Source organism: Acanthopagrus latus, chromosome 20, assembly GCF_904848185.1.
Source record: "Acanthopagrus latus isolate v.2019 chromosome 20, fAcaLat1.1, whole genome shotgun sequence".
NCBI classification, from domain to species: Eukaryota; Metazoa; Chordata; class Actinopteri; order Spariformes; family Sparidae; genus Acanthopagrus; species Acanthopagrus latus.
This window is the reverse complement of record NC_051058.1, coordinates 9,707,347-9,734,708: the sequence shown is the minus strand read 5'-3', so window position 1 is coordinate 9,734,708 and position 27,362 is coordinate 9,707,347. Positions and strand designations below refer to the sequence as shown.

At 40.4% G+C, this 27,362-nt stretch overlaps 1 protein-coding gene across 3 annotated transcripts in view; it reads right to left on the bottom strand.

Moving 5' to 3' along the window:
• dcun1d3 (defective in cullin neddylation 1 domain containing 3) overlaps positions 1–27,362 on the bottom strand; it is a 65,933-nt gene that overhangs the window by 18,476 nt on the left and 20,095 nt on the right. The window contains exon 1 of one of the 3 annotated variants that reach the window (XM_037081841.1): positions 25,300–25,318. The exons of the other annotated variants lie outside the window; for them this stretch is intronic. The gene's annotated coding sequence lies outside the window, so the exon portion shown is untranslated. Of the gene's footprint in view, positions 1–25,299; positions 25,319–27,362 lie in introns of those variants that run through there. 3 annotated transcript variants of the gene reach the window in all.

Below are 27,362 nucleotides of genomic sequence, written 5' to 3'. Positions count from 1 at the left end.
AATACACCACACTTATTAATGGAAATAGTTTTCAGTATGTACGTGATTTACAAGAGGTGAGCAGTAACTTGAAAAAAAAAAGATTTATGTAGCTCATTTTGAGGTACGTACTAAAGGAAAGTGTTTGGAGCAAGGTTAAATGACAAAACATATCAGACAACGATTAGATATTTTTGTTTTAAGTGACATATTTGATGTGACACAATATAGGCAATGAAAGAATGAAATGTTCTTTCATGACTAAACGCTTAATTGCCCTTTCATGTCGCCGCAGACATTTGTCTCATCTCCGGCTCTCTCGCTCTCTCCCGTCCCACTTGCTCTTTGTCTTTCTCTTGGCTTTTGTTTGGACTATACGTTTCACATTGTCTCAGCTCACAGAGTAGCGACTCTGAGATTGGAGGAGGACGACTGCGTGTGGGTTGACTGGAGTAGTGCGGCGAGTATTGCTCAGCGCCTGCAGTATGGAGAGCGCAGACGAGTGCTGATGCATGCTTGGTTAAACTGTGTCCAGTGGGACGCTACATGGAAAGTGTGTGAAGTGTATACAAGTGTGTCGGAGAGCCACAGTGAGGTCAGGGCTGATGTGGAGACAGTTAGACTTATTCTATATTTTGAAAACGTAATTGAAAATCCCACCTTTGTCCTCTGGATCCTACAGTTGCATTTTAAAATCACCTCACATACTCAGGCAGAACTATCTAGCTGAATGACTTAATACAGAAGACTGAGGACCACTAGTTGCTGAGAGTCGTTACTGTGTCCGACACAGCACACAGCCTGAGAGCGCTTTATATTATATGCCAACCGGAGTCATGTGCCCACAAATGTGAGCCAGTGCCCTGTAGAGGTGTTTAACAATGACTGAAAGTCCTGAGGTCCAACTCTAGTGTTGGGTCACAGGGTTACTGTTCCTGGGTAACTCGAAGAAGCCATCAAATATTTAGCTGGCCTCCTTTTCATGATCACAGTATGTAAACAAACATAATATCTGTGTGATTGACACACGATCTTTTGGCCTGGCACGCCAGTGAAAGCCTAGACAGCTCTTTAGTGTAAAAGGAAAAGAGGGTCACAGAGGAGGATTAATTATCAAATTAATTTCCGCAAGATTTGATTAGACCACTGGGAATTCTGCACTATGGCAGGCACACTTCGATGGACACAGTTCTTGTGAGGTAAGCAAACTCCAGTAAAATACGATTTGTTTCCAGAGATAAATGAGCATGTGAAAGACAAATCAGTTCAAATGCAGCGCCTTGTATTCTGTTGTTTTCAGTGCACCCTGTTTGCTGAGGAAGCACCCTCACGTTCCATTTTCTGCTCCATTATTTAGCTCCCCCTCACTCATTTTGATATATTACTCACAGGGAGGCATTAAATGCAGGTAAGAAGCATTTCTGCAATTTGCTACAACGTAATGTCAATGAAATTAAAGTGATCAAACACAATAATTGTTTCCTTTAATTGTGGTAGATGCATGAGGGTGAATGGAAAACTCATTAAAGGGGCCAGATGAATAATGGAGGAGGGTGTGTTGGTGTTGTGCTAGCTTAGTTTACATCTTCGTTGGACGGGGCGCTGTTGCAGCTCCTTGGGGGGAGTAGGGGGTGAGGGCTCGGGGCAGGTGGGGCGGTCAGAGACAAAGCGAGGAGGCAGCAGGAGGAGGCTGGCAGGGCAGCGAGCCAGAGTGTCTCAGCATCGCACAGTGAAAGTGAGGAGATGGGTCCGCTGAAAGGCTCGGCCAGCGCCAGCCTCATCAGGCAAAAATGGAAAAAGGTTAGCCGGTGGCAGCCATGACAGGAAACACAACCTTCCTTATTGTAGTTGGTGGAAAAAAAAAAACTGTAAGTGGGAATCGTTTCATGCAATTCAATAGGCTGCCTGCAAATTTAATGCACAATTTGATTTCTAAATGTTACACGCTTTGTCTTGTGTGCTCAAATTCAGCCGTACGTGAACTGCATTTCTTTTCCTTTTGCACTAATGGTATGATTTTTTCATGATGTGTGAAGATGATAGATGATTATCGATAAGTCATCATGTGGCACAATGGCAAACTTTGCTTCCCACCTATAGGCAGAGAATACATAGTAAAGTGTACTGTGTGGTGAAAGTGACGACTGAAGCCGACTGTTGGTAGATGGATGTAGGTGCTGGATTTCAGGTGACCGGTGTTGCATGGTCAGCGTGGTAACCAGAGCTGGAATCTCCTCAGGGAGTCCAAGCTGTCCTATATGTCACGCATCCAGAATGCAAAGACAGTTACACACTGGCGCATGAACATTCAAGACATCAGACACACACACACCAAATTAACGCGAGCCATGCTCAGTGCAGCAGTTCCTCTGAAGCGGCCATGCATCCCCCTCCGAGGTGTCAGGGAGCGTCTGGAAGTGAAAATTAATAATCACAGGTCTCAAAGTGTGATCTTCTTACATATGCCTTGTTACGAGGGGCAAGGCAGCGATGTGCTAATTTTAGACTGTCTCTAAATAGCTGTTGGTAAATCACTTGTCACATTAGCAGTTCTACAGACAAGAATTGGAGTGAAGACTTGGCAAGTGCTGGGTGAAATGAGAATGCAAACTCATTTTGTGGCTTAAAACATAAAATTATTTTTGAGAAATAGAGAGGAATATTAGTATCAATGATGACACCATTTGCTGTACATGCCTAAAGACTTTTCATTACCTCACCAACAATACTTCAGCTGGAAGTGTGGAGGACGCATGACATATTCATTAGTCATTCTCCTCGACAGAAGCATACTCACTTCCATTGCTTATTTCTCTTGTCATCTTTGTATTTTAGGGTGTTACATACACAAAAGCCTTTCATTCTGTCATCGCTGTGTTTTTGTGTCTGTCCACAAAGAAATGGGAGTCTCGTTTGCTGTTCTTCACTTGCAGAGTGATCCATTTTAAACCGAGAGAGGGCCAACGGGTGCAAACTAAGAGAATGATGGTGGCTGAGATGAGGTTCAGCCAGGTTTTTAGGTTGGTTCAGAACCGGTGCTGGTGCGGCAGGTAAACGGGTCAGAAACAAAGCACTCAGAGTGGCAGATGATTCATTTTGAGTGTGATTGCGCAGCACCCAAAGAGCAGACAAAGAGAGCGTGGTTGAGAAAACACTCAGCATGAGTAGGAAGACTGACAATTCACAGCTCGGCAGTTAATCCAGAATCAGATTCGTTTTCATTGTACTGTGGAGGATAATGCTCCATACAGCACAAAATATATACTTTTACAACATATTATTGAGGTCATTATATATATAATAACTTATCAATTATAAACAGGAAAAAACTCACTGACTTGTCGATGTTGCCTGCAGTGTGAAAACTAAGTAAGGGTTTTTCTGTGCAACTATAAATGCCTGAAACAAAAATAGGGCCTCCCACACAGTGCAAAGGAACAAATTAAGACTTATTACAGATGGGAGAAGAAATAAAGCACTCAGCATAGATTCTTACACTTTCAGTGTTAAAAAGCACTATGCATTTAATGTACGTACCTGTCAATAAGAAGACGTTCATCTGTTGCGGAAACAGAGGCTCATGACAATGATGTCATGGTCTACGCTTAAAGGTCCATTTTGTAAAATAATTGATTGTTGAGTCTCATTCCAAACTCTTTGGAAATGTGAAGGTTGGGACAAATTCTTACAAATTGGAGCTTTAATGTGAAAAGGTACATTCAAAATAAAGGAGCATGGAATTCAAATGAGAGAAAAATTAAACACATTCAAGTTTGCTGGATCATGACTTTTTATCCACTACCTAAATATGCCTGATCTTTTTCAAGATCCATGCATCATTCCCAGATAAATAAACACATGTGGAAAACCACCCTATATATCGTGGATAGAAAGTGTGAAAAAAAAAATCCTGGATCAGCACCTTCGTCTTGATCCACACTTTAAGTTAATGGGGTCCATTCTGGGTTGCGACCCATCCCTCATCCAAGTTTCATGGAAATCTGTTCAGGAGTTGTAATCCCGCTGACAAACTAACCACCAAAACAAACAAATGGACTCAAATGCGTACAGTAACAGATCTTTCCTACAGCGGGCAGTGTTGTTTAAACCACTTTTGTCCACAGGAGCTGCTGCAAACTAGCACAAAAATCCCAGACAAAATTACCCCCCGTCATTGAAGGGATATTCCGGTGTAAATTTAATCCACGGTCTAACACACTGTGACACTGAGTAAGACCCCCCCTTGAGAGACCAAGTTTGCAGACTGCTAGCTTACATAGCTTTAGCAACCTCAGAAATGACCACACGACAACAACATTGCAGTATATGCTTCCACCAACAAACTGCCATCAAAAAGCCATTTACAGCCACAAATAATGCTCAGAACAATGCCAAACTTCAGTGAGAGTACAAATAGGGTCCCAGCACATAGTTTAAACAGCAGCCAGCTTAGCTGGATTTCTATTGTAAAGTGAGCACAACTCATCACTCTTCTGCAGCAGCTTCCTGTTGTGGGGAGGTCCCTGTGAGTCAATTACCGAGTGCAGCTAAAAATGCTCAATTCCGTTCTTTTCCCTGTCCGCTCTCGATAATAACTGTTATAAGCTGGTAGGTAAGACACATATGAACTTTGATTGCATTTCCACGGAGTAATAATCATACATTTTCATCCTTGAGCTGCGGAACTCTACTGCACTCGGTAATTGACTCGCAGGGCTTCCCCCACAACAGGAAGCTGCTGCAGGAGAGTGGTGAGTTGTGTTCTCTTTACAATAGCAATCCGGCTAAGCTAGCTGCTGTTTGATGCCTTTGATAGACTATGTGCTGGGACATATTTGTATTATTGCTGAAGTTTGGTGCTGTTCTGAGCATTATTTGTGGCTTTTAGAAGACGATTTCTTATTGGAGGCGTATACTGCTGTGTATTGTTATCGTGCAGTCTTTTTCTGAGGTTGCTACAACTATGTAAGCTAGCGGTCGGAAAACTTGATCTCTCGAGGGGGGGACTTAATCAATGTCACGGTGTGTTAGACCATGGATTATACTGACACCGGAATATCCCTTTAAGTGAACAGCCACAAATGCACAAGCACTCATTGCTTAATACACTGTAATTGTAAGTGCTATATTGCAGGCATATGGACATGTTTCAGTTTCTTGAAGATGTTTCATCTCTCATCCAAGAGGCTTCTTCAGTTCTTACTAACTGGAGGGGAGTTGCAGGCTCTTAAACTCTGTGTGGGAGTGTCCTTATGGAGACATTAGGGCCACTTCTGGGCTGCAACACAATCGACCCAACGACACGTAATTGGCCCTAATGACTCTGAACTCAGTGCTCAGACGTCTTCAGAAACTGAAGCAAGTGCAGTTGCCGACGATAAAGCACTTAGAATTATCGTGACCTGGATGACTGAGAACCTTCATCAACAGTTAGTAGTAAAAAAGATAAAGAAGCTTTTTTCATTTTATTGCAACTTTAATAGACTGGTAGAAATCCTCAGAGAGAGGTTTCTGTACTGGATGTTTGCCTAAATGGGCAGGTCAGTAGTGATCCCTCCTGTCGCTTCATATCACTCTTAAGACTGCCTTTAAGATGTCTGAGAAGGCATGTCCTCTTGAAGGTCACCGCTTAGTTTAAGTGGGAGTAAAAATGTGGCTAATGACAAATACATGAGCAAATTCTTAAAAAAAGATGTGATTTTAAATTACTATCAAACAGTTTTAATCAATGTGATTTGTGGTGTTTTACCTTAATTATGGAAACAACATCTCTGTTACTAATTGTTGCTCGGTGTTTATTCACATCATCGCCCCACAGATATCAATCACAGTGTCTCAACACTTCCTGACTGTCCTTTAATTAAGTAATCATAGGTTGAACCACTAACGAGACTTATCAATCAGCAACAAGCATGAGCAAAGCATTCTATCCAAATGTCACAGAATATGACTTCAAGTTAGTGTATAGCCACACAAATCCAGCCGGTCCACACAGGTCAGAGGGATGCCTGGCTGACCTAGATACTATAAATACCACCGACTGCAGTTAATTAGTGAAGTAATAAGATTAGATAGCTTGACTGGAAAGAAATGGACAAGAGCTGGAGTAAAGGAGGTCTAATCCTCTCCAGCAGCTGTGAGCCTAATCACGGATCCATACACAACAATAACGTAGTTTTGACTCATTCAGCCAAAACAAAGTTGATTGTATGTCAATAATGAATCATGGTAACAATATAAATACAAAGCAGTATTGATAGCCATTGCAGATCTTGGATTTAAGATCTGATCTTTGGCTGAAATTGAGCTAAAGCGCCCTTTTTATAACTGGCAGGCTGAAACACATCAGTGTTATAGCGACAGTATCCAGCCTTACATGCATTTTGATAAGGCGTCTGCTTGAAATGGTATTTAGCAGTTGGCTGAGGTTACCGGCTTCCATAAAAAGACAACAGGCGTCAAGGGAGCAGATGGCAAATGTGGGCAATCTGCAATCAAAAACAGAACAATAAAGAGCAGGACAGTGTTTACCTGTGATTTCCAAGCCAACAAGGTCTTATCTGCTTGGTTCTGGTTTCATGTCTATTCCACCACTGCTGTCTTTGCTATAATTCCCTGTTTCAGCATTTTTTTCTTTTATCCATCAGGATATTAAAGGTACAAATAAATCCGTCTTGGATATTTCTCACTCTTTGAGTCAAACCCCCACACTGAAATGGAGAATAGCTGTGATTCAGACATGTAGACTGGTAGCATTTGACCCAGCTTTGATTTAACACCAGGGTGACTGCACAAGAAGGAACTCCACACTGACCCTGCAAAATACTTCAAGTCCTGTTGTACTTTGGGACTCTCACTTCTTTGACAGCGCAGTAGTTACTTTGCTCGACAGCCGCACGCTCAGCAGTGCTGAAGTCCATTAAAGCACAGAGCACTTCATCATTCCTCTGGGAGACAACATGAGCAAACACAAAGTGACGCCCCATTTTGAATTTTTTTTTTTTAAAAGAGGAAGGAACCTGCGAGGAAATGACAACTGTCTGACACAGTTAAGTGAGGCTGGTCGACTGCCCAACTTAGTGAAAGAGCTAAACGAATCCAAAAGCTCCCAACCAGCAGCAGATGAGACGTTATTCTCCTTATCTTATGAAACAGGGACATACCATGTTATATAAATAGTATAAGGCTTTATTTTCACAAATGATGTGATGTGTGTTCATGTGTAATTCATTTATACTCATGCTGTGGTTAATACATAGGACACTGGCCTGTAAACAGTTTGCATGATATAATCAGATGCAGAACAGTATACATCTTTTCCATCCCCCTAAAAAAATTACAGTGCTCCTATGCAGAGCCAAGTCTGACAGGACAGAACACAAACCTCCAGTATGATAAACCTTTTACACCAGGCAGGTGAAAAGACCACAAAGTTTGGATAATTATGTATTCTCTTAAAGGTTATAGGGAGGGAAGTGAGAAAATGGACAGCATCTTATTAAAGTTCCCAACTCCCCGTGGACATGCCTTTTTCTATTGTAACCAAACGTACCAGTGTTGAAGTAATAATTGCTCTTGCCAGAGCACTACAGTTCACATTGTGAGTGTGTGTGTGTGTGTGTGATTAGAGCCGATGTCCCACTCCTGCAGATCATCTTAACACAGCTCCAATTACACAGGAGTTGATTAGATGTTCCCAGTAGAAAAAGGCCGGGAGGGAACACAGGGGACCCAGACAGACAAATGGAGCACAAAAATTGACCTCTGATTATAGTAAGAGAAAACAGCATTACTGATTATAAGTTCTTTTTTAATCCTCAGATAGATAGGTTCTAGCCAGAACATACAATTTAAATGAAATGCAGACATTATTAGTAATAATGTTATTTTACTGTTATCAGATTTTGATAAAATTGCTCTCAACATTCTCTCAAAAACGTCAAAAGAGATACATTTATTCAATAACTGAGTCAAGTAGATAATAAAGAGTATCCAATGGAGTAGGGATTCTGAGTAGGGAACAAAGTTAGAAGAAAAACACAGAACACACAGCTTCACGGCTGATGGGATTGTTATTAGTTTTACAGTCATTTGGTCATAAACCAAGGATAAATTAAAAGGATCACCAAAGTGATTACGGTTCACCGTGAGGGGGGCATTATTGTTTGTCTATACAATGGCTGTTGACACATTTTAACCACAAATGTCATGGTGACTCTCAATGAGAGACCAGAGCATCACTAAAGTCATTGGGGTTTATCTTCTGGGTGCCCTGAATATGTGTACCAAATATCATCCAATAGCTGTCATTTTGATTTCCCTAAAAAACAAAAATGTCAAATTCATGCTGTGAAAAGTTTTGGAATCACTAAAGTCAGAGAGATGCATACTCTGGGGACCATGAACGTCCATGTAAAGTTTTATTTAAAAAAAGGGGGGGCCGCTGTAGCTCAGCGGGTAGAGCAGGTCGACCAATGATCAGAAGGTCACTGGTTCAAATCCCGGCTCTGGGCAGGGCTGAGCTGCATGTCGAAGTGTCCTTGGGCGAGATCCTGAACCCCATATTGCTCATCGGTGAGGGCCCTGTGATGAGCTGGCAACCTGTCCAGGGAGTACCCTGCCCTCGCCCTGAGACAAGGCTGGGATTGGCAGCAACACCCCACAACCCCTTGGAATGGGATAAGTGGCTCCATATAGGAGAATCCGTCTGTATGAGCAAGTAAGGGCAGCTGTCTAGAGCATCAGATTTTGCTAAAATCAACAGCCATGCAGTGGGAAATACATCATGGAGGTGTTAAAGCTTCCAAAATATCTGCAGACAGAGGTCTCAGGAGACCATGATGCAATGTAACCAAAAGACATTTTGTGTTCAGTAAGGGGTGCTACTCTCAGCTTTTCTCAGCTGAAAAATCTCTCACCCCAGTAAATGTAATTGTTCTCTCCGCCTGCTGTACACTTGTAAATCTCAGCCAAATACAGCGAGTTCACACTGAGTCTCTGGAGGTTTCTGAGAGACACTCTGAGACATGTAGGAAGACAATAATTGATAAATTGTGGGTATATCAGTGATACCAATTATGAACTGAAACTAAATAGATTTTTTGAGTATCGGAAGGGCTACGTTTGCGACTCCGTGCTTGATTGCCTTGTACGCTGTTTGAGGCTGGTATCTAAAAAAGATTGTTAATAAGACCTAAATGACTACTCCTGAGACAGCCAGTGGAGAGAGCAGTCCAGGGTGACTGTTGGGAAAAGGTCGCATGTCCTGGGAGTGTCACCGCTCTGCTGGTGCCCTGCCTTGGAGTCTCACTGTGACACCAGCTCAGCAGGCCCTGACACTAAGCCAGGCTGACAGCACCATACACTGTCAGCTCTCCTCCGCACTACCTCACTTACTTAGAAAACTGCCATGTCTTAGTTAAAGAAACAAATTGGTTTGGTTCAAAGGGAGTTTTGAGTGAAAACACTTTTAGCTTGGAGTTTTGCTTCAATTTGATGTCTTCTGTGTTCTGTGTGCTGGTAGCAGTTGGAAAGAGTCGGTCCACAGTGCATCTGTAGCAGGGGGCAAAATGAACGTGAGCAGTTGAGTCAGCTCATGAGACAATTGTTAGATTACTAGAATTAATGTGTACGTATTAGTGTGTTTTGTTAAATATGTCCAGAGTTTATGTTAGCTCCAAAAACACAGGAGGCAGAATATGATCAGAGTGCTCTTTGGTAGCTATCCTTTAGCAAGCTGGTTAGCATGCTAACCTCCATACCTCTGCAAAGCAACCAACTGCTGATATTATTCTTTTTTTTATGTTTTAAACTACACTTCCAGTGATATCTTACACAATGCTCCTCTAATAACAGAAATATAGACCAATAGAAATAGTTGTTTTCATTTTACTTCCTGTTTTGACAACGACTGTAAGGACCCTTCATGTATTGGTCTGTATACCGTACAATACAATACTACCATAAGAGTGTGAGGGGACACAGCTGTGACATTATTTCATATTGATTAAGTGATTGATTAATGGGTTGGATTTTGGTATGTTTCCCCTCCAAATCCCTCTGCGCATGGACAAAATCAATCATCAATAAGATTTAACTGCTCTTTAACCCCAGCTTCAAAATAATTGAGGAGCTCAGCCTAAAGGTCAAATTTGAGCCATTCATTATAGGCACAACATTGGGGTAAATTTAATTTCTCCTAAAAATACTATGCTCAATATTTTATCAGTCCACATTAATGTTATGCCAACGCTTCCAGCAATAAAACTTTTAATGAAACCTGCAAGTCTTCTGCTCATGCAGATATACAGAAACCCTCCCTGTGGGGTCTTCGGTGAGGGGTGCAAACTGGTGAAATACAATCCAGGAGGATAGAGTGGTCGGAGGTGATAAAGCAGCCTAAGCGATGATGCTCAGAGGACAGTCAGAGGCCGGTGATCAGGGTGCCACCGTGGCTTCTCCAAACCACCACACCCGCCCTTCCTCACCAGCCAATTACAGTAATTAGAGGATCGTTTCCAGTCGCTGAAAGATGAAACGCTCAATTTCCAGGCTGCTAAGATAGCTGTTGCTGGACATGTTTCAGCATCAGCATGAAAAGTGAAATTGTTATTGAAAATTGTGTAAAAAGCATTATGAATTACAAAACATACAATATTGCAGTGTGTCTATCTTATATAAATATGATTCAAAATTGAATGTCATTTGTTGATTATGTGTGTCTCGACAACAAGTGCCAGAGTTGTTATAGTGTTTTTCACATTACAATTCAGAGGGTATGCAGAGGTTTAGTCAAGAAGACTGTTTTATTTGCCAATACCGTCATAAAAACTATCACTGCTTATGCTAATGAGCCTGTTTCTCTCCTGGGAATTTGTTTTAGTTGCTGCGAGAAGGTCAAATGCATCTGTTACCCTGTAAGCTGAATCACTATTATGTTAACAGAATAGAAATTTACTGACTGTTTACTCGTGCAAAGTCAATATAATTGATACTGATCCACTTCGTGAATTAAAATCAAACACTCTATCAGTCATGCATTAATGGTCAGGTCACTGAGGTTACTGTACTGTGCTTTTGGCACAGCTACTTGAGCTCTTGTGTGTGGCGAATGAGCCAAAAATAAAATAAGTACTCAGAAAATGAGAGCATGAAGCATCTCTACTTGGGATCTTACTGTCCTCTAATGTTATTGCCTTGCAGAGCTCTGATGCAACACAGTGAATTAACCTGCAGCGTTGTGCTGTGGTCAGAGCGGGCTGCAGCTTAGAAGCTCCCCAACACAAAAACTGACAGAGAGAGATATTCATGCGTTAAAAACAGGTTTGTGGGCTGATTGATATAACTTCTCTGTGTTAACAATTTAAAATTCTCCGTACAACAAAACTAAAAAATATCCTGGCATCTTCAGACCAGCTGTCAAATGCAAATCAGTCTGTAACCACTCAGTTCATATTTGATTTCCAAGGGACTTTATCAGCGGGCACAGACCAAATGCCTCTGGATGCAAGTGGACAGGCTTATAGCCTATCAGAGACACGGAACCTGTGATGTTGCGCTGAGCATCACATACACAGCTCAAAGTACAGATGAAGTTTAAGCTTGTTAGCCTTCACTAAATTGTAGTCAAGGGAAGCCAGCTACAATTAGTATTTCGGTTGCTGTAATGTCTTCTGTAACTACTTGCAAGCTAGCATCTGTTCATGGTAACCACAGATGCACTTGGCATAAAGTGACTGGTTAGCATGGTCAATCATTAAATGGAAACACTGGCTGTAATGTTATACCTTTGCCTTACAAAAGTTGGAACAAACAATTAAATTATGCCTTGGGTTGCTTATTTCTTGCCTCAAATTTGTGTGGATTGCTGGTGAAATAAGTAAAAGCAACTACTTTATACAAGGGTATCCTACTACCCATGCTCAAAACCCACTGGCTCACAGAACATTATATCAAATCATAGATCATATATAAAGTCAGTGCATCATCCCTGCCTCATTAGATAAACAGCTGTGATTGCCTGAAACATGCCAAGTCAGATGGAAATCTGTTGGAACAGAAGGAGGGTCAGACGCACGGGCTGTAACAAATAAAACATGAGCTTGCAGATTCATTTGGCTAATTAAAAGGTCTAATTTTGGCAAATATTAGCATTGCATCAGAAATATAATTTATGTTAATCATAAATTCCATTTCCAAAGAAAGATTACACATCTTCTCTATTAATGAAAATAATAAATCTCACAATAGGATAACACTTTAACGATAGTTACATATAACAGAACTGCAGCAGATAAACACAGATATTAAACTGAGAGACTAACAAATGAGATAGCAATAATTAATTGAATGTTGAGACCAATGTCTGAGTAATGGCAAGTTACGTGTTAAGAATTTAATCACATCAATTTGTCAGATATGCAATAGGATGAGAGAGTTTAGAGGGGGTGAGATGGAGTTACAGGTGAGACAAAACCTCAGAGGTGTCCTCTGTTCCTAGTCTTACTGACGTGTGTATTGTCGGCTTAATAAGAGCCTCTCCCCATCAGGGTAATAGAGAAGAGTGGTGACTGTCAGTTACTTTGCACCTCTTCTTTCATGTGTCTGCAGGTCTGAACCTAATGGTGACATGAGGGCTCACTCAGGAGGCTCATCGCTGTAATGAGAGCCCCCCATCCCCGTGTCTCCTGAGTTGGATAATGTTATGAGCGTGCAGCTTTAGGCTTTAATGCCAGAGGATTAGATGCACTGAGACTAAATGTTACATAAGTTTGGGTCGTCCATCTCTGAAGTCTCTGGTGTAATGAAACTATTGTCCATTGAGCAATGAGAAATCCCAACATAGTTTCAAATGGTACACAATTACTGTCTGTTTTTTTTTTTTTTTTTTTATCATACTCTGATACTGATACATACACACTATTATACATTATTCAAAATGAATTTAAAATTTAAAGGGATATTCCGGTGTACGCTTAATCCATGGTCTAACACACTGTGACACTGAGTGAGACCCCCCCTCGAGAGATCAAGTTTGCAGACTGCTAGTTTACGTAGTTTTAGTAACCTCAGAAAAGACCACACGATAACAATACATTGCAATATATGCCTCCAACAAGAAACTGCCATCAAAATGCCACAGATAATGCTCAGAAGAGCGCCAAACTTCAGCGGGAGTACAAATAGGATCCAAGCACATAGTTCAAACAGCAGCCAGCTTAGCTGGATTTCTATTGTAAAGAGGACACAACTCACCACTCTCCTGCAGCAGCTTCCAGTTGTGGGAAAGCCCTGAAAGTCGATTACGGAGTGCTGTAGAGTTCCGCAGCTCAAGGATGAAAATTTATGATTATTTCATGGAAATGCAATCAAAGTTCATATGTGTCTTACCTACCAGTTTATAACAGTTATTATCGAGAACGGACAGGAAGCTGTTGCAGTAAAGTGGTGAGTTGTGTTCACTTTACACTAGCAATATGGATAACTAGTGGTCTGCAAACTTGATCTGTTGAGAGGGGGTCTTACTCTGCGTCACGGTGTGTTAGACCATGGACTAAATTTACACCGTAATATCCCTTTAAGAGAAAATACTTTTTGGAATTTATGGCTAAAACATTATTTTGTCTATTCTTTACTCTGGTTGGTCCAGTGATTTAATATTTAAATAGAATGTTATACACATAATTGTAATTTTGTTAGTTTAGAATCAATTAAAGCTAAGAATAACTGTGTTTTCCTTCCTTTAGAATGACCCTTTTGTATCTTCAGATGGACGGAATCTTCTCTCAAGGAGTCAGCCATGTTGCACCACCATGTCTCTACAGTAAGGACTGAAAGGACCAGTTAATTTTTAGCAATGGGGAGGGTGAGACGAGGGGTATTCATTTGGTTGCAATCTGTAATCCCACCGCATAATAACATGGAATCCTACACACTGGACCTTTGAAAGACATGGTTATACTATTCTTCTGGGAATATGAGTTTATCATAATATATATTTACATATGTCTCATATTCTCAACCGTTTACATATTTTAGTAATATAGAAGGTTTGCTGTTTGGTTTAAAACTGGTTTATACGTGGTCAAGAAACCAAAAAGAGAGTTAAATGCATGAAAGTCACCTGCTGCTAAAAGGTATTACATTTTATTAAAATAACATCAAACCATAGCTCAAAATCTGGTTGTTTTTATGAGTACTATAGCATGATCGAAAGAGCACTTACTATCATATATTCAATGTATTTACAAGCTTATTTCTGGGATTAATGTCACTTGTGTCATACTACAAAACCGTTGATTCAACAACTCCTATGAAGTCAGAATTTTACAAGATCAAAAACACAATGTTACAACTAGCAGATACCATTCTGACTTCTCGAGTACCACAGTTTGTATTCTCTCTCCCAACACCATGATACCCACAACTAAAAGGATGGCTGACTTTTAATGCTTTCACACAGCCTCAGTCTATTTCTCACTTCTCGTCCACACGCCCACAGTGAGAGCTGTTAAAGAGGGACAGAACTCAAAAAGCTTAATCTCACACAGAGCTGTAGTGAGTCCCTCTGTGTTACCTTGGGTCAGTGACATCGAAATGCACACACACATACAGATGCATGCGCTCTGCTATCAGAATTTCACTAACAACTGACACAATGTTCTAGGGAACTTTACCCTTGTAAACAGTAGCAATCCCCCCCCCCAAAAAATTGCTGAACATCATCCCCATCCCCTCAAATCCGGCCTCTCTCAAGGGAACAATGGGAGAAATGTTTGGCCTTTGGAGCTGGTGAGCAGGGCCATTGAGCGCCTTGCTGCGGGATCGGATGCAGTGAATTAGTGTAAAGCCTCAGCGGAGAATAAAGCTGACGCAATGGCACTGCTGTGGCCTTGCTATCAGCTCCTGCCACGCAACGCTGGGCCCGACCTGGAAAAACTGGAAACACTCCAGTGTTGCGAACAACTGATTCTACCATGCCCACGCTGAGGGACATATTTTAATATAGAATATGCAGATATGGATGTGCATGCAAAGGTTGAGGTGCACTTGAAGGATGAGATTCATGGGAAAGTTGGGCCAAGAGTTTTCAGAAGGTTTAGTCTGGTATCTGGTATGTTTTATTGGATTTACTACAAATCAGACGAACCATGTTGAAAATTCCTCTAGTTGGTCAAAGACCCTTGATAGCAATATCAGATAATGAACCCTTATCAGATATCAGATAATGAACCCTTATCAGATATCAGATAATGAACCCTTTCAAAGACACTCAGAATGTCTGAGTGTCCTTGAAAGCACCAACAGGTACAATTTTCAAAAAGTCCCTTGCTTGCAACCACATAATAGCAAAACACAATGTAACTGTAACAATAAAATGTGTGGGCAGTTGCACTACTATCCAAGTTTGATTTCCAATATCATTCATATACAGTATAATATGAATGGAAACAAGTGGCTGTCAGCGGTGATGTATGTAATTTCCACCTAAATGCACAATATATAATTTCTGTAGGGTCCCTTAATCAAAACAATGAAATAAAATGATTGCTTTGATGATATCAGTGTGGTATCATGTGAGTTGTCCTCTTCTTGGTCAGGCAGCCAACATTGCTAATAAAAACATACGTCACTCTAGCAGAAATGTTAATGGACAAGGTTTAAGTTTTAGACCATTTACATTTAGTCATGTTTGCAGACTCCCTTCCTCACTCTCTGAATTTATCTACTTGAAGAAAATGTGTATTTCTTTGGGTTTGAACATTGCTGGAAATATTCAGGATAATGTAGGTACACAACTCAACAAACTACTGTATATAACAAAGGCTTTATTTATACGTTTTAATGTGGAAATGTAACACATTATACCTTAAATGGTTTGAAATGTGTAAAACCACCAGCATGGTTCTGTACTGTAAATAAAAACAGTTCATGGTCCTGGCATGTCCTCTTTACTCCAGCTTATGAATGGCATCTTGCAGCTCTTTTCAAAAAGGCCCCAAGCTAAAGGGGCAAGTGGCATTCCACCATATGCCTACAAAAAACAACCATATGCCCCACTGGTTAATTCATTTTTCCAAGGCCATGGGGCTATTTTTCAGCATCTCAACATACCAGTGATACCACAACACACTCTTGAACCTTCATTCAACCTCCAGTGCTGTGTGGCATTTCAATCGTGTGATTCCAAAATCTCTTTGCCATTTAGTAATACATCTGCTGTTTCTGTCTCGTGTCTATTCTAGTGACATTACAGACAAATTGTGTGTAGGCGTGAAAGTGACTGTGCCTGGGTGTGTGAAAGAGCATACGGAGAGTAAAGATAGGTCTTCATGAGTGTGTATGTCAGTGAGAAAAAGACGAGAGAGCGAGCAAGGCAGACAGTGTGAGCGAGAAAGCAAGAGAAAGCAGAGATCGATGCCTCGAAATAATGGGGTCTATAATGCCACTGAGAAAAAGGGTCAGCTGCTGGTAAATTTGGGGTAAAATCAGGGCTCTGCTGTGTGGAACTGACAGATGGAGGATGGGCTCCCAGGGAGCCGGACCTGCTACAAATAGCTCTGCGTGTGCACACTGTCCTGTTCGCTCGTACATGCGCAACATGAAAGAAGCTCAGAACAAGAAAACAAGTTCTAACACAGATGTACACGCACTTGAAAATAAGTGCATGGAATATTCTACGCTGGTGCTTTCAGACAACACATGTAGGCTTTAATTAACATTCTGCTTATGCGATGAACAACAAGATACACATACGATTATACCCCTTTCACACTGGACGAAAACGCCACGAACACCCACGAACATCTGGCTTTTGTCTTCACTGGGAATTAGTACAATCAGCACTCATCCCCATGTTAAATGACTCTGCAGTAGTCATGGCTATTTATTGGCTCTGGCTCCAGTTGGCAGTGATAGAAACATGACACCTGGGTGGACACACTAATGTTCGCCCCTTTTTTAACGCAATGCAATCAAGCTCGCTGAAGTTAAGGATGCTGCCAAGCAAAGAGTTTTGCATTCATCTTCCATCAAGCAGCACTTGAACATTGTGCAGGCAGCGCCGAGTTTGAAAAAGAGGCTTAACAATAATGAAAAAGTAACAAGGGCAATAGCCACCATTGTCACTGGCCTCCATGCTGCTTTCTATGCCCTATTTTCTGGTGCATATGGGTTTATTCTGACCTTGTATGGAAAAGACTGTGCTACACAAGTTTTAGTGGAGCCTTATAATAATAGCGCAATTCAACCAACGTTTGTAAAAATGTGACAGTACCAGGTATCATGTTATTTCAAGGGGCTGGTAAAAACAAAGGATAAAACAGTAGAAAATGTTTTTTTTTTTTTCAAATATTCTAATTCAACAACTATTATATACTATTACAACCCTAATATTCAGCAGGTTTACTTGTTTTTACAAAACAGTCTAGACAGCTAATTTTGGCATAAAAACAGTTCATGTGACTATAGTTATGTCTGAACTACTATAAACTTGTCATCTTGGCTCTCACCTCTCTATACTACATGACAAGATGTGATCCGGTTCTTGGCATGTTTTCACTTGGTTTTGTCCCTTTTATGGCACTAACTCTGAGGGATCCACAGCAACTGCCTAATCACATTGCAGGTTAGTGATCAAGGTTAGAGGAACGGAGAAACGAGGTAACACATACAGTAGCTCTGACGATTGGCCTAATGCCCTGTCCTCGTTCTGCCTTAAAACTGAGCTAATTTGCAATAAATGCAGGGGATCTAACAACGTTGAAGAATATAAAGCATTTGAATGAGGACTGCACATCCTGTCCATATGTCCATTCACCCATATTGTTTGTTCTAAAGATGGACAAGGCTTTCTTCGTAATGAAAACACCCTCCGTTAGTCTTTTATCGGATGAGTGACAAGCCGTCTTACATACAGGTGGTCGTGCCTGCGGGAAAATAAATGAGAGGGGTGTTCTTTTTTTTTTTGCTGTGTGAATCTAGCTCTAAAAATATCAGCTATAGAAACAGAGAGTGGGAGTCCGAGAGCCCCTGAAGGTGTAATCTGTTGAGCAGAGAGGATTAATTTGTGTCATGAGTGTCAACATCTGTTATAAATGAACTTGCCAAGCTTGTCACACGGGAAAGAGGAGGGAACTGCAGGAACATCAGGTGAGCAGCCACCACTCCGTCCATCACCTCATTTAGTAGTAACATTGTGCTGGAGCTCACTGTGACTTACATTAAAAACAATGAACCTAATTTCCCCTGTAGACATCAATAACTTTATATGGCTAAATCAAAAGCACCCGAATGGTTCAAAGCCTGAAATTAATTGATCGTGAACAACAATCTTGCTTGCTACTTAATTGGCTTTAAAACCTCGAAGAGATTACGCAAGTGCTTGGCAACATGTTTTGCATTTGTTCACACTAAAGCAAACATTATTGAAAATCTTATTAAATCATCACACAGTAGGTAATTTAATGTGCAATAGTTTTTCCACAAAAAAACATAGGATTCATATTTTGTTCTTCTCTGCATTTTTTAAAATATGTTCAATGTGACATAAAAGCCCAAATGCTGTTTTTTTTATTACTTCTAATTGCTAGTGTTGAAGAAGGGCAGAGAGTATGTGCATACATTTTGCAGAGATTGTCGTTAATTGACAATGCATATCTGCACTAATAATGTATATCACATTGTCACCATACATTTGTATTCATACTCAACTTTTACGGTACATTTGCATCATATACATCTTCTGTGGGATGAATTATCATTCTCATTCTTTCTTATATGTTTGTATCTTTTGTTACGTTCAAATTTATACCTGGTGTGTCATTGTAAAAATGTGTTCAGAGTAGACAGCAAAGGAAGAGTCTTATTCTACAGGAACATTGTTTTTGAACAGCCACTAAATGTGGCATTCCATTTCCCTCTTCCATCGCATTCATGTTCCAACACCGCTGTTATTCAAATCATCTGTCCCCATTCATTTGGACCCAACTGACATTTTAAAATGACTGATACACATAATAATCACGTCATAATAATCTTTTTAAGGAAAAGAGATACTTTAGATAGATACTAGATTCTGCACCTGTCTATGAGTTCTGTAGCTGTACTCTTGTGGAGTGTAATAATATCACACATGTATCTATTTGGATTATTACTACTGATGCAATATTGGTGAGGAAGCATTACAGCTGGTTGAGCTCACTCTAATGACTTAATGTACGGTTATTTAAGCTATCATAATGTTTTCAATGTAAAATATTAGTTGTATTGTAACCTGTCTTTGCAGCTATAAGATGAATGTGGTGAAACAAAAGTACCATGTCTCCATCTAATATATGGCAGTATAAGTAGAACATCTACAACATATTCTCCAGTATGTTCACAAGTACAGTACTTGAGTAAATGTACTTCAACAAGTTCTAAAGGGGGCAGGAGCGTTTGATCACCACAGGGTTGGTCAGAAGCAGAGTTCAGGGTCACCAGAGGGATAGGTGGCTGCAGGGACACTGGATCCTGAGCCGATTACTTTCCTCACCCCCAGGGCATCGGCAAAAAAGGCAGACGGGAGCTTTTCTCAGCGTGCTGTCAAGGTGAGGACATCCTGAAACATAGACACCAAACTGCCACCCGCAACGTTGCCCTGCATAGCACATTAGGTAATGAAACTCTTGTGAAAAGCTAGTTTACAAGTTTTGGGTAAGGTAAAAACTATATAAAGGGTTTCAGTATGTATGGAACCATGTTTATAATACCTTTATACCTATATTTAGCTGTCAAAAAAATGATTCACTGCCTTCAAAATTACATTCTCAAAACTCAAAACCAGTAGCAGTCAAAATGAGACGCATGCACTCCTTTTAACAACTATGTATCTCACTTCAACAACATAACATGACAATATTCTTAATGAGTGGATGTTTATATGTATTTACAGTAAAAAGCTACTGTGTTGTGCTGAGTGGCATTATAAGTGGAAAATTACATTTGTTCAGTTTTTAGTGGTCCAAAATGTAAAATGTCAAATTATACGCTCTCGAATGAAAGTTTGAGTGTGCTCATGTTGCTGTCACACACACCCTTGTGTCTTCCCATTTAACAAAATGCGTAGCCAGTCTGACAGTAAAAACTTAACTGATCTAAACAAATAGTTATTGTTCAAAAGCTTATGCAACTGTGGCTAAGATTAGGTGAGTGGTGGTGACGATACATTATGAAACGTGGTAAACAAGGATTTCAGGACCTCTTTTGTGTTAAGATTTGTAAAGGTAAATAAAAGAATCAGATGTTGTCTGATCCAACCAATCTGGCGCTTCAGCTGTGCTAATTTTATGTACATTACATTTTCATACGAAAAAGACAGAATAGGTCGATGGCCACTGCCCGCCTAAATAAGATACAACACTGTAACCAAAATAACATGACTGTTGCAGCGCACCTGCAACAGATGTACCCGACTTTTATTGTACACTTGCAATTTGGTTAGGTTTAGGAAAACATTATGGTTTGGCTTAAAATAACTTTGTTGCTTCTGTAAATTCAGTTTTAAACGGCCCTATGTTACATGTGTAACTTACATTACATAATGTACGTGCCCTTAAATACTGTACAACTGTAGAACAAAGAAGGTTTTACCATGTCGCTTTACCAAAAAAAATAAAGGGAAACAACTGTTTTTTTCAATTCAAAGTAATTTGAGCATTGATTTAAACCAGTGGTTGAACTGTTGACTGTTGTATTTTTGATGTGTCCCGATATACAATTTCAATGAGCGCCTACACACCAGAGACATTGCCCGTTATGCCTCGGTGAGGTCATTACCTAATTCACAGGAGACTGGATGAATACATTGCACAAGTGTCGGCAGTTGATGGGAAATACAAGTACAAGACGAGAATGACGTTATTAAGGGTAGTTAGAACGGCCGTCAGATTGAACCCCCATCACTGTCTCATCTCCTGGACTTAAGTAAGTACAAGCCGCCCTGAGAGAGGCGGAGGGAGAGAGAGCGATGTTAAGTGCAGCTGTAGGAGTCATTACATAAAAGCATTAATGGTCTCTGTCCTCACATGCAGTCCTGGCTCCTGACTGACTGTGAAGGTGTCGTAGGTGTTGTGGAATGTCCTACTATGATGGTGTTGTTTTTGAACAAACCCAAGCTTGGAAGAGTCAAGGGATTGTTTTTAATTTCCTGTAGCTTCTTGTGAGTGGCAGGCAATAACTAGCAGTGATTTTGCGCTGACCTTGATGTCCCATTACCTCATAAGTACTCAGTAGTAATTACTACATTGCTATATTAGTAGTCAGTACCATCTTTCAAATTGGCCTTCATTTTGTTTTCAACTACACATCTGTAAAGTTTAATGACTGCATCTTGCATGTTTGTGATGCTAGACAGCTGACAAAATCTGTTCGCAAACAGGCCCGGAGTGGCTAATCGGGAGGACCGGGACAATTCCCGGTGGGCCGGTCAGACTTTTGGGCCACGAGGGCCGATGTTCAATTATTATTTTTATTTATTTATTCATTTTGGGCCGGTGTTAAGTCATGGCACTGATTGGGTATTACGTGTACGCTGCTACCACTGTCCCTGGGCTATCTCCACTGGCAGCTCTTTTTTTTTTTTTTTTTTGTAGACGCAGCCTGATGTCACATGTCTGTGCACACCGCATACTGTCAGTGGTGTCTGTAACCTGGCTCCAGCCCCAGAAGAGCAAGGGTGTTTGCAAAATTGAAAATAAAAAGAGCAAGGGTGGTGGCGAAAAAGTGAGAATTAAAGAGAGAAAAGCACTGGAGACAGATGCAGCTAAATGTGCAAAAATTGGCAGCTTTTTCAATAAAACAAGCTTGGGGTCTGAAACGACCAATGAAGATGATGAAACAGGTGAGGCAAGATGTTGAACAAAATGCAACTTTACCTGCACCGTTCAAGTTAAGTAATTAGCCTATCAAGTCAATAAATTGCACGGCGTTGTAACATATAGCCTGCCAAACACCAACCATGAGCCAACAGAGTGGGCTGGTCGGATTGCTCATTGTGGGAATATTATTAGAATGAATATAATGAAGAGTATGGTGTAGACCTGCTCTATATGAAAAATGCCCTGAGTAATTGATGATGATAGATGATTCAGCACTACAATAATGAAACTGACTTGAATTATTGACTTGAAAAAGGGGATATCTGCGTTGAGAATTATGACCATTGTTTAAATGTGATTTAGTGTCAGAGGCAGAGCCAGCAGACAGTGGTGAAGAGGGGATAGCTGCTGTCATGAACGGACAGCAGTGGCCCGATATACTTTTTATCATTAAAAGTAGTAAACAAAGCACGCAATTGAAAGTGAATAGAATGAAGGAAATATGGAATAAGCCTGCATATTTTGCCATTGAAAAAATCTTTATTGGTTCAGTCAAAATGTGTTTTCCGTGTCAAATATGCTAAAGCCTTACACATCATTGGTTTTTATGTGGTACAGGTACAGGCAAGTCTAGAGAAACTGGAGGAAGAGTAAAAGGGAGAGCGGAGTCTACTCAGGGACTGATTACAGAGGCAGCAGCTCAGCAGCAGAACCCTGAACCACAAGTTAGGAATGAGACAGATGAAGATGAGTCTGTTGATAGTTTTGACTACTTTGCTCAGCAAGTCACAGGATATACATACATTTTTTTCTTATCATCCTCTACAAACTCCTAATATTGCTATACTAAAAGTTTTCAATAGCAAAGATGGAACCAACCACTTAACATGTGTAACATTTAACAAGTTACTATTATAATAATATAATAAATAATTATTTTAATATAATAGGTCCTGTCCACAAGGTACTCAAAACCCTCAAAACTGCTTCTGTGGTAGTTCCTGCTTCGGTACGTCTCTTCAGGACCAAAATTTACACATATATCTTCATTACCTTGTGAATTTGTACATGTGTAAACTGCAATTAAGGCTTATATGCTGATAAGCTGGACAACTGTAGAGTTAGCGTCAGATTTAATTTTCCACACTGTCCTCCAGTCCTCACATGCACGCTCCACCACCACCGCCACGCTAAACAACAACCAGCTGGGCCCAAGAACAAGAAGGCCTTTTCACAACTATTACAGCCAGCTTGAGTACAGTAATATCACATTCCTAATCCCTGCTGACAAGAAATGAAGTTGCAAAAAAGAAATGAACAGGAATGGCTCTAAAGCCTGAAATAGCTGCATCAGACAGGAGTCTCAGAGAATAATGTAATTGGGGTGCTTAGTGACAAGCCGAGCAGGGAGGGAGGGAGAGAGGGGGAAAGTTCAGAGCTCTTTCGGGCTTCCACACAATGTACTAAGACACATTAGTGTGAGACAAAAGGATTTGCAATGATGAGCATTAAAGAGGCAGATGAAGGTCCAGTGGCCATATGTATCTGCGGTTTTCAAGTATCAAAATGACGGAGGGTGGTCTTCTCTTATCAAATAACTCAGTATGAACTAATATAGCAACTTTATAATAATAAATGAAATAAATGAGTGTGATGTGAGTGTAATATGAGTTTTTTCCTGTCACATCCTACCTTTTAGGCTAATGCATCATTTCAGAAGCTCCCTAAACAAATCATTACCTAAATTAGGCAAAAAACATGCTGATTTCATTAACTTCAAGCATGCCTAATGTAACGTATGTCCCTTTGTGTGTCTAAAGCCTGTCAATGATATTTCTTGATTATGATGGAGAGAGATTGAGCTGTCAGCAGCAATAAGTCAATAGAGCTCCTGTGCAGTGTCTGCCTCAGGCAGGCGTCATTGTAAAAGATGAAATGCCACAATCACTATTACCAGAAAGATTTTGAAAAGTTTATTCTGAGGATCCTTCTGATTAATGCAAATTACACCTTACTGCCTACAACTGGCAGGAGCTGAGAGATCTGACTATCTCCTACTAACTCTTTTCTTCACTTTCTCTTCTTAGCTGCTGTTTTAATACCTCAGTGTGCCACTTCTTTCTTCAATTTCCACACTGAAGTCTGTATCTTAAATATGAAATATGACTCTGTTTCTGTGACGGTCTTTCAGTGACAGTGTGGCAAAGGGTTGTAGGATTTTATTTGTGATGGGGTCTGTTTTGCAAATCAAAATACAATATTTGAGTTTATATTTAATGAGGTAGAATTTGGATGGATTTGGAGATGCTGTGAATTGGCTGGATTACGAGGATTTTCTTAAACCTTTAGTGAGTGGAGCCAATCAAGCACATCTCCAAATATGGTGTATTAACCTGAGTAAGTTTAAAGTTCTCATTAAAGGGCTAATGGAGTGCTATTTGTTTCAGCATTGTCGCGTGGAAACAGCCAACAGCGAGAAATGAAGGTTATGCATTCAGCAGTTTGCGCTTAGAGTCCATTAGTCACCTCAGGACATAACTGGTCTCCGTCGTCGTTCTCAGATGCATCTTCTGGAGGTGTTCATCGAGAAGCTGATGATCATCATAATTTTGCCCGCAGTTACTTTAGTTAACAAAGCATAACATTATAACTTGTACCAAAACCAATCTTAAAAGTGCCTCTTTCGTCGTAATTAGGCTGTTACACAAAGGTTTAACTCATATCCATTCACAAATAAAGCCTAAGTTGCTTTTTGGTGAGAGTTTCACTTTAAGTTATAATGGTGAGTTTTTGTACAAGTTATAATGCTATGCTTTGATACAGTGATCTTACAAAACCCTAAATACCTACAAAAAACAACTTTTTTGCCACTTTTGGGCCTAAAGCTGGCTCATGGGTGAGATATGGAGCAAGACGTACGTGGAAATAACACTTACATTTACCACCAAGATAAAATGGGTTTTAGAGATTAGTTGTCAACTTTTTAATTAGTCACCAATATTTCTGGTAATTGTTTGAATCAGTTTGAATAGTTGTTTAAGGAAAAAAATATTTCCTTACTCCTCTATGACAGCAAAGTGTATATTTTTGGATTGTGGACATAACGAAACATTAACGTCCACAAAGTCATCTTGGGCTTTTGGAAACACTAGTCGACATTTCTCACCATTTTCTGATCACATAACTGATCGGTGAATAAATAAAATAATAAGCAGCTTAATCAACAATGAAGATAAGTGTCAGTTGTAACCCTAATAAAAATGTAATAATTTTGTAATAAATTTATTTTGATTTTTAAAACACATTTCTATTATTTCCAAGGCCTTTTGTTGACCAACAGCCATCCTCCGTCTCTCTCTCTCTCTCTCTCTCTCTTTCTCTCTCTCTCTCCACCTCTCTCTCTTTCTGTCCCTCTCTTTGCTTCCCCCCGTACGGGTCTGAAAATAGTGAAAATGTGTTATACCTGTAGCCATGGAAGCGGCAGTGGATCCCAGTTAGACATCTCCCTAGGAGGCAAAACCCTCTCATTTAGACACACACATGCAAAGGATATGTGAGCTGCCACCTGTGATTATGGTGCCGTTACATAACGAGGTTTACAGTCTAGATGTGTGAACCTTGTGATCTACTGTTCTCCAGGCTCACAGCGCCACTGCGCCGAAGCCTTACATTATGCAGGAGCCTGTACAGTACCTGTTGCCGACACAGAACGAGAGGCACTTTAAAAGGATGCTTTGAGCTCCATTAGTTGACGTCCTCGGCCGAACACAATAGCCTGGTGATGATCACACACAGGCTATTGCAAATCACCCTCAGAAGTCTGAAATCAGAGGCTGCAAAGGGGGAGCGAATAGGATCACAGAGAGAGACTGAAAGAAAAAAGGAGAGAGAGAGAGAGAGAGAGAGAGAGAGAGAGAGAGAGAGAGAGAGAGAGAGAGAGGGTTCCTGCACTGATGAATCATTAGTGATAAAGCTGGGGCTGAGCCAGTACGGCTGTATTTAGAAACTTCTCACTCTTTCAACCCCCTCCCTTACTAATTGTCATCTCTTTTAGCATTTGACTGATGACTGGCTCTCTGAAAAGACGTGAGAAAAGGGGAGTCGGCACTCAGCTCTGAGGATAATGTCACACTTTGAAGCTGTCAAGGGTAACAGCCATGCAGTGGTGACGACAGAGGAAAAGCTATAGCTTGCTGCCCAAAAACAACTAGTGGCAAAAAAATAAAAAAAACAGAGACAGTGAATTTGTCAGAGATACAGGAATGATGACACATCTAGAGTCCTGTGTAGGCTGGAGCAACATGCAGAGGGTTCAAATCTGCTGGAAGTTCTAGGCTGCTCCTCCCCAAGAAAACAATCAAAATTTGAGAAAATTCTAAAATCTTTACAAATTCACCTCATATTTGTTTCCCAACCATTGCATCAAATATCTCCCAACTGGTTAATGTAGCGGGCGCAGCAACTGCAGTGCATGGTGAAGTTAGAGGTTAGCATCACCCTAGTTCCCTCGACAACAAAAGCCTATGAGATTTTTAAATTGAATTCTGGATTACTGCCCAAAATAAGCTCTATGGCAAACACAAGCTTATGATACTTACATTGTTCAGCAAGATAATTTTTACAGCTTGTCCCCATTTTTGTGTAAGTGTAAATTAAATTGTCACCACAGTTTATCAGTGTTTTTTTTTAAATAAATTGACCAATGTACAAGTTAGTAGAATAGTTTGCAGCTAAGGTTCACCTGTAAAGATGATGAACACAAATGATGAAGCGATGAAGTTCAATGTCCCTGACAACCTCTGTAGTCTCATTAAGCTACTTGATAGTAAGTGTAAGAGCTTTTATGAATAAGATTGAGGACATTAATGCTGTATTTTCTGTTGTAAAACAAAACTTTTAAATGTCTTAATCCTATCTTCAGCCTGCATATATATGTGTGTGTGTATATATATATATGTATATATATAAATCATGTTTTCCTGGAAGATTGTATACGTAGAACAGTATTACAGAATATGTTGACACGAGAGCCGACTAACAGAGTGATTGGCACACTTCAATTTCAATCCGTCTGACACGGGGGTCCTGGTGTGGTGAGACTGTCGTATTGTCAGACACACATGCACACATGAGCACCCGCATTCATCCTCGGGTCAAATGTTGTTGATTAGTCTTTGGTGACAAGTGTGAAAAGCATCACTCTGCACCGACACACAGCACCCGGCAGCATGGTATATCGATACACACCGCATAACATGCATTGAAACTTTCATTACGAAATGCATATCGCAGGTCAAAAAATGCAGGAAGACTTGCCCCGGTCATGAAGCAGCTGCGCAGCATCTAGTCTTTCCACCTGATGAAGTACAGGGGAAATTGATTTAGTTTAAACAAATTAACTCCCATTTGATCAGCTCTTTTCCATAAAAATAAATAGCTGGATAACAGGATTTATCTTATAGTGAAAGCAGAGCAGATGGACGACAAAGGCAGCAAATTCAGGGCTGTTAATTTCATGTGGGAAGT